We start from the raw sequence: 10,495 nt of genomic DNA on the forward strand, positions 1-10,495 counted from the left end.
TGGATCGGCTCCCGTCTCCCTTCGAGAACGCCATCCATAGCACTCACGCTTATCTTGCGCATTTTAGAGTATCCACTTTCACTTGTCTATGAACTGTACAGGCAACCAAGAAGTCCTTTACCGTGGACACGGCTATTCGAATAGATCATTTATAACCCTGCAGGGGTGTACTTATTCACACACGCTCTCGCCACTTACCACCATGTACACGTCGTGTATCTCGGCAACCTTCAAGTGGAAGCCTGGCGAGGGAGTCGGCCACGACCTGACTAACCACACAAGTCTCTAGTCCAGGTTTATTGCCTATTCGGGTTCCATCCGCGAGGAGATCCGGCTGGAGTTTCACTCACAACCCCAAACGATGTGTGCAGGGTTCCCGAGACACCAAACGGGCGCCCGGTACACCCTGCCACGGTGTCTCTACTGCATCATAGCCCACCCCTAGGGTCAGCGCTACGCACGGCCTCCAACACATAGCCTACAAACACTGGAAACTAGTTGCAACTCCTGGACAGAGGACAAGGGCGGTTAATAAGTCGAGAGGGTCAATTAAGGATCCCAATGAGTGGTAGTAGTTGTTCATGGATCACAAACACAGAACTCAGTTCCTGAGGACGGTTTCAATGAGATAACCCACCATGTACTCCTACATGGCCTCTCAGCGCTACCTTTACCAAATCGTGTTCACACACTTAGCTCACACACAATAGGACATGTTCATCACCATTCCAATTCATCCCGGATGAATCAGACCTGACTCAACTCTAAGCAGTAGCAGGCATGACAAACAAGATGAATGAGTAGGCACATCAGGGCTCAAACAACTCCTACGCATGCTAGAGGGTTGCATCTATTTACTGTGGCAATGACAGGTCATGCAGAGGAAAAGGGGTTCAACTACCGCAGCATGTAACAGATGAATCGTTGTTGTCCTAATGCAGTAAAAGAGAGCAGGAGTGAGAGAGTGGGATTGTATCGGAATGAACAAGGGGGTTTTGCTTGCCTAATGGAGTGGTAGTAGGATACTGCCCTTCAGTCGGATATTCGTGGGTATCCTCGGAGGCAGAACATACCACGAGAGACACATCGGAACACAATCATCACATGGCAATATGCAACAATATGATGCATGCTATGACATGGCAATATGGGTTTGTTTTGGCTAATGCATTCTAAAATAGGTTGGTTTGAGTCCATTTGAATCAAAGATTCAAATGAAAGCCCATGATATGAAGTCATATTAATGCATTAGCTTGTTTCACTTAAACAGCAAGGTTAAAGTGTTCTGACATGCATGCAACCATTACAGATGGAAAGATTGGTTTTTTCTGATCAATTTTCATATATAAATATTTGCATTTGGAGTTACAGATCAATTTCTATGAATTTTTGAAGTTGATAACATTTTCTGGAATTTCCTGTATAAGAATAAATTCAGTAAATGATTTATTGCATCAGCATTGCGTCAGGGTAATGTCAACAGTCAACGGGGACGGTCCAGGTCAAACCTGACAAGTGGGTCCCGTGTGTGAGTGTCATTAGACTAACTAATTTTAGTTAGTCCTAATCCTAGGTTAATTAGCAAGAGAGGGCCCGCGTGTCAGTGGCTCATCTAATTAGCTAAGTTAATTAACACTAACTAAACCTAACACTAATTAAACAGCCGCCTAGGCCCACACGTCAGGGGAGGTCAAACCCCTGGTCTGCAGGGTCAAACCCATCGGTGACTCGACGCCGACGAGGCCAGACGCGGCGGAGGTGCTCGGAATTGCTCCTCCGGCGACCAAATCAACGGCGGAGCCCATCTAAGAGTAGTTGGAGCTCGCGCGCATCGAGTGGTGGTAGTGGGAGGTGCTGGGTTGGCCGGAAACAATGGCAACGACCACTTGGGCAGTGGCCGGAGTTCGGGCGTTGCTCAAAATGGCGTTACAGGCTACACCAGGAGCAGCGGGTGGCCGTGCTCGACTCGTGGGGATGTACTGAGTGCAGTGGTGAGCTCCGGTGCAAGCTTGCACAGCCGTGGCCACGGTGGCGACATGGCCGGCGGCGAGGAGCTATCGGCTCCGATGACCATGGTGGTTAGAAGGCGTGGACGAGCACAGGGAGAGAGGGGAAAAGGGCATGGGCTCACAGCGATTCCGGAAGAGGCAACGGTGAGGCTGGGGAGGGGCTGGAGCTCGCGAATCCCCGGTGAGATCGCCAGCGGCCAGAGGTTGAAGACGAGGTTGGGAACGTCATTGTAGGTCTTCCGGCGAGGCGTGTCTCGGTGGGGAGGAGGAGGGGGTCGCGGCAGAGCTTCTGAGCGCATCGGCTAGGCGTGGGGTCGCCGGTGGCCGCAGTGGTGGTCGTCGGCGCTCTCGGGTGCTCGTGGTCGATCGCGGGAGAGAGAGAGAAGAGGAGGAGGAGGGGGTCCAGAGTAAGAGGGGGGGTCCAGGGGGCTGCGTGGCGCTCGGGGACGACTCCAGCAGCGGCAAGCAGGCAGGAGGTGGCCGTGCGCGTGCCGGCGTGCGGTGGCCACGTGCCTCGGTCCTTATGGCAGAGGAAGGAGAACACACGGGATCCCCTAGTGGGTTGGGCCGCCAACTGGGCCGGCCAGGTGGGCTTTGGTGGGTCTCTGCTCTTTTCCTTTTTCTTTCTCTTTTCTAATTCTGACATTCGTTTCTGGACTTAATAAAAATGGCTAGGCACTTTCAAAAATCATGCAACTAATTGAGGTCACTGTTTGGAATATTTCCAACAGTAAACATTTCAGTTTGTGATTATTTTGACATTTAAAATATTTTATAACATTTAAATGCCCAAATGCAAATAGAGTATGATTTAATTCAGAGCCCAAATATGTCATGGAAAAATGTCCATCACCTCTGGTTACTGTTTCCTGCCTTTTCCAAAAATGATGAACATTTTCGAAAGCTATTTGGATTTACTGAAAATATTTTAGTTGAACCTAGTGAATTCCTTTGATGCTAGGGTTTAGGCAATCCCCATTTCAAGTTTCTTTCAAACTTAAACATGATGCACACATGAAGCTAGCCTAGTGCAATGCCAGAAGCTAGGGATGTGACAAATGGATTTTTCCAAAACTTGGTGGAGAGAGTTGATATAGATAGGATAATACATAGGAATATTTTCAGCCGTAATGGAGCAAGATAAAATATACTTGCTTCACAAACTGAAAATTTGGACAGAATCAAAGAATTGCTCATATCCTCACATAGTTCAATGGAATGAACTAAGTTTGGGTGGAGGCTAATGATTTGAGATAATTGAGAATATGGAAAAGTTTCATCCCATTTGGAAACTCTATGAAGGTACTTCCTTCACAAGCATGCCATCTGGTCAGAAACTTTGAAAAATTGCACAGGGAGCTAGGATGACTGGATTGAGCTCATATTTGGTACCCATGGGTGATTTATCAAGGTTAATCACCCTGCCAAATTGCAGCTCAATTGGAATTAGGAATAAAGCATTTCCTTTGCAAAAATTTCAAAGAGGGCAGAAACTTGCATTGGATCATGTGCTCAAATTATGGTCTTTGCAGCATGGGTTTGGATTGAAATGGTGAAGATATAGCAATTACAAACTCCACAAATTCTTTGGGAATTTTCCTTGCTATAAAAATGGTAGCTCCTCTGGAAAATGGCAGAAATGCAATATTGGCTTAAAATAGGAAAATGCAATTTTCCTTATTTAATTATGGCCAATATCTTTGCCTTTGGATAAATATCAACTCCACCAATTCTCACGAATTTAGGAGATGGCTAGCTATGCCTTTGGATTTTATTCCTCAAAAAGGCAAGAAAAGGAATAAATCATAATTCAAAAATATTGCATAAGACATAGCAATATTTTGCATATCCAAGGATTAGAAGGATAGGAGGGTCTCTGGGAACAGATGGGATGATCAACAGATCAAGGAAAATGATGGCTCCTTTGTAATCACAACAGCCACATTCAAATTCCAAAAATTTGGAATTAGGGTTTGAGAGGATTTGAGATGATTCAAAAGAGATCTTGCCCACTGACAAAGACATGAGCAAGCTTTTGAAAGGTTGGAAATGACAAGAATTCTCAGAGTCATCCAACAAACTCAGGAGAAAGATTTTGAAAATGAGTTCCATGAAGGAATAACAGCTCAAAAATTGATAACCCAATTTCGGGGCTGCTACAAACCTTCCCCCCTTAAAAAGAATCTCGTCCTCGAGATTCCTAGGGTTACAGCACAATTGCAAAGATAACTACTCCAGGGAAAACCTCAGGGTAAATTTTAACCCTTTGGTCGGATTCGAACGAGTTGGGGCACCGATAATTGGTGCACCTAGGGAGATATATGGGCAAACACGGTTATATCCACGACTAGGGGCATTCGAGAGCAAACTCTCGAAAATTTTGCTAGATGCACCCCAGTGAACAGTGGATTCACCTGCTGACACGTGGGTCCAGGGCCCACTAGCAGCCTCCTTCTTCTACCTCTGTCCAACTGCTTCTTCTATGCTGCTGCTTAGCGTGCGGCTTGGCGCAGCGCGCATCTAGCTCCTAGTGTGATGAGGACCCTAGTGCCGTAGTGCGTGGCGTGCACGACACTGGTGCAGGGAGCACTCACATCGTGGGCCAGCACCTTGTCGGCACTTCTGGTGGATTCGCCTCCTGGACGCCGGTGATCGGGCGACGGGCGGTTCTCCTGGACCTCGCTCACCGTACATCGGGGTTGGGCTATAAAAGACGGCAGCGCGGCTCTCCTCCAATGCACCAACACAATGCCGCTCTACTACCTCTTCGTTTTGGGGTGAGATCAAGCCAATCTCCTTCGGTGAGGAGGGGTTCTTGGTGGTGCTACGGTTGTTCCTCACGGCGCTGCTGGGTACGCTAATCGGCTCGTCGATCCTCCTGCTGATACTCATCAGGAATGATTGGCCTCGGGACAACGTGTGACTAGGTACGGTGGCTCGAGATGCGGGAGAAGACGGTGCACTGCGTGGTCCTCTGCCACACTTGATCCTCCGTCGCTTTGTGCTGGCGGAGTAATCGCGTGCTGCGGTGGAACGGCGGTGGCGACTCGGCTGCATCACGCAAGGCCGTGACGGTGGGGTGGTGAGGTTCAGATGTGGGTGAGGTGGCTGCGCCAGCTCAGGATTCAGACTAGGGCACGGGAAAAATTTCGCGGATAGCTCCACGAAATGTAGGTGTCGAGGTAGAATCGGAGTTGAAATCTGTATCGGGGTAGATGTACTGGATCGAGTGAAATAAAGTTGGCAGTGTTCCTTCAGAAGTGAAATCGGGAAAAAGAATTAGAGACGAGGAATTGCCAGACGGAAATGCCTCTGTGAGGCTCTAGGTTTAGATATCCGGCACACGAGGTATGCACAAATAGAGATGGATACATGACTTTGCATTCCCCCGAGTACTGCCCGAACATACTCGTGGGTGAACCGGGTATGCGTGCAGTATGCAATACAAACAAACTAACAAACATACCGATGCAACAAACATGCAATGCAAACACAGCAGAAAATCATTCTAAGGTGTTTTAATGCTAGTGGGTATATGTAATCTTGGCATACATATACCTACACAAGCGCGCATTTTAATAGAGACTCGGGACGAGCCAATGTTGTTTTTAGTGTATGTGTCGTACTGATTAAAATCTTGTTAGCAACACATTGGCAACCCTGTCAAACATCTCTGCTTGACAGAGAGACAAACAAAAACAAGCACGAAAACAAACATAGAACACATCATACATATTACAACAATGCAAGCATACAACAAAGCACGAACGCTCTACGCGCTAAACGAAACTACTCACTCTGGGATACATAGTTCTATCCTCCTATCGAGGATGAACAGACTGACTGACCTACTCGCAGATTCATCTCACTGCGCGGCTGAGGTCATGCAGAGGACTGGCCTTGCTGGGGCTCTCCGCGAGGACAAAGACTAAGCCAATCTCCATCTTCATCGTCCGACAGCACTATGGGTTGGGCTTCTACTGCTGGAGGTGTGGCTGAAATTGATCCAAGCAAATGCTGCTGGTGGATCCAAAAAAGAGCCTTGTCGAGGGTGACGATGTTTGGCCTGGGCCACAATACAGGCTGAGAGGGTAGCACTGGTTCGGATGGCATGGGGTGAATGGCTTGAGATGTGAATTTACGAGCCTCACGATAAGCTTCCTTGACCACTCGTAACTCATCATTGTCCAGGGTTCTAAATTCGGCAAGCATCTTTGAAATCATCATCCCCTGGGCAGTGATATATTGCACCAAGAGAGCGATTGCGGGGTCATCTCCTTGGATAGCGGGAGAAGGCTGCATTCCCGCTTCTGCCACAATGGGGAAAAAGCAGAACTCCCGCCTCGTTGGCACATGCGGGAACTTGGTTCAGAGGTATAGGATGGCCTCCACAGCAGCGGCCTGAATGGCTAAATCAGTGGTAGGCATGGATCTACCCTGAAAAACCAACGGTTGGCCATCTACTGCAAGGCCTAGGCTGATGTGCACTCTTGCAACAAAGCGATGAAGGTGAGGGACGGGTGTCGACTGGAACACCAGGTAATCTGGGCTAGCATTGCAGCCAAAGGCTTTAGTGAGCATCTCAGTAAGAAGGGGTGGAAAGCCAGGGTGGTTGACGACAAAGGTGCGGGTGTGAAACTTGGGAGCTTTGAAGCTGCTAGTCATGGTTGGGGAGCTACTAGCTAGGATTCTCTGCAGGGACATGGGTGAACGAGGGGAGCGCGAAACGTCTAGCAGAAAAGGGGGATTTTATAGGCAGCTATGCGGGACATGCCCGCATGGCGTGGCCCCTTTCCCTTAATGGTGAAGGGAAGGCGGTGCGGCCGACCAAAAAGGATAGGGTTGCTATTCATTCCATGGATAACTAGGCGGGGACAGCGGGGTGAGGACGTGTCGGTCCCGACTGCGCCACCTGTTGATTAACAGTGGCCATGCCGGATGCCAGGGATGGGTCAAATCCCTTAGGGTCATTACGGTTTAATGGTAACGGTGATCTAATGCTATGATAACCTATGCCAGTCTGGCTGCTCTGATACCATCTCCTGTGACACCCCGATCCGCATGGAGCAGGGAGGCTTCGCACGTCAGCCCAGGATTATGCCAGCATTCCAGGTACAATAACATTCATCAACTACATGTGTATAAGATTACATCATTGATGAATACAATTATCTAGCATAGCCCTAAGGCTATTAAAAGGTAGCGGAAGTCTATTTAAATGGCGGCGGAAGTCTTGGTTTGGCAGCATCTCACTTAGGCTAGGCTCCACAACTCACGGGACTGGCAAGATTACGGCCTAGCACGACGGAACAAGCGAACAAGTTGGGTACGACCTACAAAACTGGCATGACACGCCAGGTCGGTACATTGAATGTACTTGCAAGACAACCAAATACATAACATCCAAAGAAACAGATGACAAAGCAAGAACCAAGCATATGCAATAGTCTACTTTAACACAACTTCTAAGCATGGCAATGATATTAACTAGAATCATAAATCAAACTAAGCATCAACATCATAGCATCTACTAGCATGGCATATCAAATTTACTCCTACCATATCAATAGCAAAGCATAACATATCAAAATATGGATGGCATCATGAAACTATGCTTAAAATAAACTACCAGTTACCTCCCGTGAAGGCATGACGTATTAACCTTATGCAACACCACTTACTCTGCCACGGCTCCTCGGAGCACACGCATGACTTACCGAGACCTCGTCTCGGGGTCATATCAACACCTCATCGTGACTTCTCACGATTATCTCATAGTCCAAGTCATCACATGATTTACCACAAAATAATTATCACACAAGTTATTAGCAGGTTTATCCTCCATTTCAACCAAGATCCGATAGTGTGACCTACTACGAACTTTTGCCCATGACCAGGACGCGGCTATCAATAGATTGAATATACTCTCTGCAAAGGTAGCACACTTTACCCACACCACGGAACCCTGGCCTCGCACTCCCATACATGCGGACCACGGTGTTCCGACAAAACCGAGCTACTGCCATGACACTCTCCCGACCACTCCGACCAACACCCCCTTGGGGTTCGGTCCTGGGTGGCCCCATGTCTACCAAAGACACCAATGGCCACCGTCATGGCAAAACAGTCCCAAACGGGACAAGGTACCATAAAAACAAAAACGAGCACACAAGGTTATGTCCACCTACCTGATCAGGGTAGCGCGTTCCCATAACCTTCCCTCACGGGAGGCACCGGTGAGAGGCATGACAATAGACCCTGCCAGGACCTTCCCATAAGGTAAATGTGGTTGCACAGGAGAAAGCTCGACTTGGGTGGCACTATGATATCCCAGTGATGACGGGGGAGGTTTGTTATTAAGTAATATTATTAACTTCTCCATCATCAATCATCATGCGAGCATTATTAACAATAATGCAATAACTAACATGCAACATACCGATGCAGTAACAAAACATCAAGCATTTCAAAAGAACAGTGATAGCATGCGAAACATGGCAATACCAAGTACTAGCAAACTTATTAGTGCAATAGAATTATCATAACATCGATACTACTAACATGAAACTAAACTGGGCAGAGGCATGATATTATTAGTAGCAACAGTAAACTAGCATGTCAACCTATTTCATGAACGCATAAGCATGCAAGACAGATAACAAAACATATAGCACGACTAAAATAATAGGAGACGGAACAGACAAGAAACTACTGCAACTAAACACACACACGAGGTGCAAGCAAAGTCAACATGCAAGTTCGGGGCTCAAGGTAATTGGTTGGCTTGCCTGGGGTCGACAAATACTCCGGCAAAAGTGCGGAACGAAAGATTTGCCAGAAACAGTTCTCTCTCGGAGGGGGCCTGTTTACGTGCAAGGGCAAAGTGGTCATTTTCACTGTGTGAAAACATAATAAAAATGATACCAACAGAAAGAGTTCGACGAGACGAAGACGTGAGCGTTGGTTTCACCTCAATCGGAGTTACGGTTGCGGAGTTATAAAGTGATGAAAATCAGGGACTTTTTTGCAAAAAGAATATCCACAGACGGGTCCCTGAGTGGATAAGTCAGAGGCGCAAAATTAGAAATACGCTTTATGATTAAGAAAACGCATTCTGCGCTGAAACAGAGGGCAATACGCTTTCAATAAAAGAAAACATACTTTGAGCTGAAGCCGAGAGAAAATACTCTTTCGTTGGATGAAATTGTGCACGGGCAGAAGCCGTGTCCACTTATCCACGTCAGCAGGGCGCTGGGCCACTAGCGCGTGGGGCCCAGGCGCAGGGGAAGGGGGTCGGGCGCTCGTCTTCTTCCTCCCTCTGTTCTTCGCGTGGAACAGAGGAGGACCAGGCGAGGCAGAGGCGAGCTTCAGGCGAGGGGGCCGGCCGACTCCGGTCGTCTCTGGCCGTGGCGCGGCCACCGGCGAGCTAGGCGTGGCCCGCCGCATCCATTCAGAGGAAGGGCGGCTGCTGGGGAGGCGCGGGGAGGAGATCGCCACCGGAAAGGAGAGCGACCGCGGCGGCACTGGATCTTGGGGGCGGAGGCTTTAGGTACTCCGGTGACGAGGTGAGGGGCTGGGGAGGATCACCGGAGCATGGGAAAGATGTGGGTGCGGTCAGGGAGTGGAGGGGTGGCTCTGGTCGCTTCAATTTAGCAGGACCAAGGAGGCGTCCATGACGGCAATGGCGGGCGAGAGGAGGCTCGGAAGCTCAGGGGAGAGGCTTGGGAGGGGTTGAGGACCGCAATGAACCTCCAGGCGTGCTTAAATAGCCGCAGGGAGAGCTCTAGAGGGAGGGGTGAGGCGACACGCGGCGCGGCTACGTGTCCGAGCGCCGGCGACACGCACATGCGGCCATGGGTCACGGGGAGCGGCGGGAAGGCGACGAGGGGGATGCGGACGAGTGCCAGGGGGTCATGGAGACGAGGGATGCTCGCGGACGAGAGGTAGAAATGGACAAGAGGCGAGGAAACGACGGTGCACGGGCACGTACTGTGTTCGGCGATGGCCACGGCTCAACGAGGAAGCAAACGAAGGGGGAAACGGATCAAGGCGCACGGCGAAGATGAGGCTGAGCTATGTGACATGATTGGACAAACCAGGACCGGCCGGAGCAAGGGTGCCGACGAGAACAGTGGCTAGACCACCGATTTGGCCTGCATTGCCCCGTGCTCACCACGCGCACTGGTGCAAACGGCGCACTCCGAGCGGCCAAATCATGTCTGGGAAATGGACCTTGCTACCCTTAGTTCAAAGGCGGTAACAACTTGTTCCAGGGGCAAAGAAGGGATCTGCAGGCTGATCCAAAACATTGCTGCAGCAAGGTGTTTGTGCTGCGGGGAGACAATCACAGGAAGAGGAAAAGGCTGAGCTTTGGCATGGTGTGATCATACATTAAAATGATTACTTCTGCAAATTATTAGCTCATAAGGATGAATAAAAATGATAGGTGATGTACAATGCACCACCATGGACAGAATTAGAGATTA

General features: G+C 49.1%; 1 long non-coding RNA gene across 1 annotated transcript; it reads right to left on the reverse strand.

Annotated features, from left to right (window-relative positions):
* Positions 1-8,769: 8,769 nt before the first annotated feature.
* Positions 8,770-9,904, reverse strand: LOC125525149 (uncharacterized). The gene is made up of 3 exons (XR_007291167.2): positions 9,171-9,904; positions 8,980-9,062; positions 8,770-8,871 (listed from the first exon to the last, which is right to left on the reverse strand). It is a non-coding gene; the product is annotated as an uncharacterized LOC125525149 (long non-coding RNA).
* Between the last annotated feature and the right edge of the window lie 591 nt (positions 9,905-10,495).

The sequence above is a fragment of the Triticum urartu genome, chromosome 7A, assembly GCF_056163025.1.
Source record: "Triticum urartu cultivar PI428250 chromosome 7A, HENAU_Tu73, whole genome shotgun sequence".
In the NCBI taxonomy this organism is placed as follows: domain Eukaryota; kingdom Viridiplantae; phylum Streptophyta; class Magnoliopsida; order Poales; family Poaceae; genus Triticum; species Triticum urartu.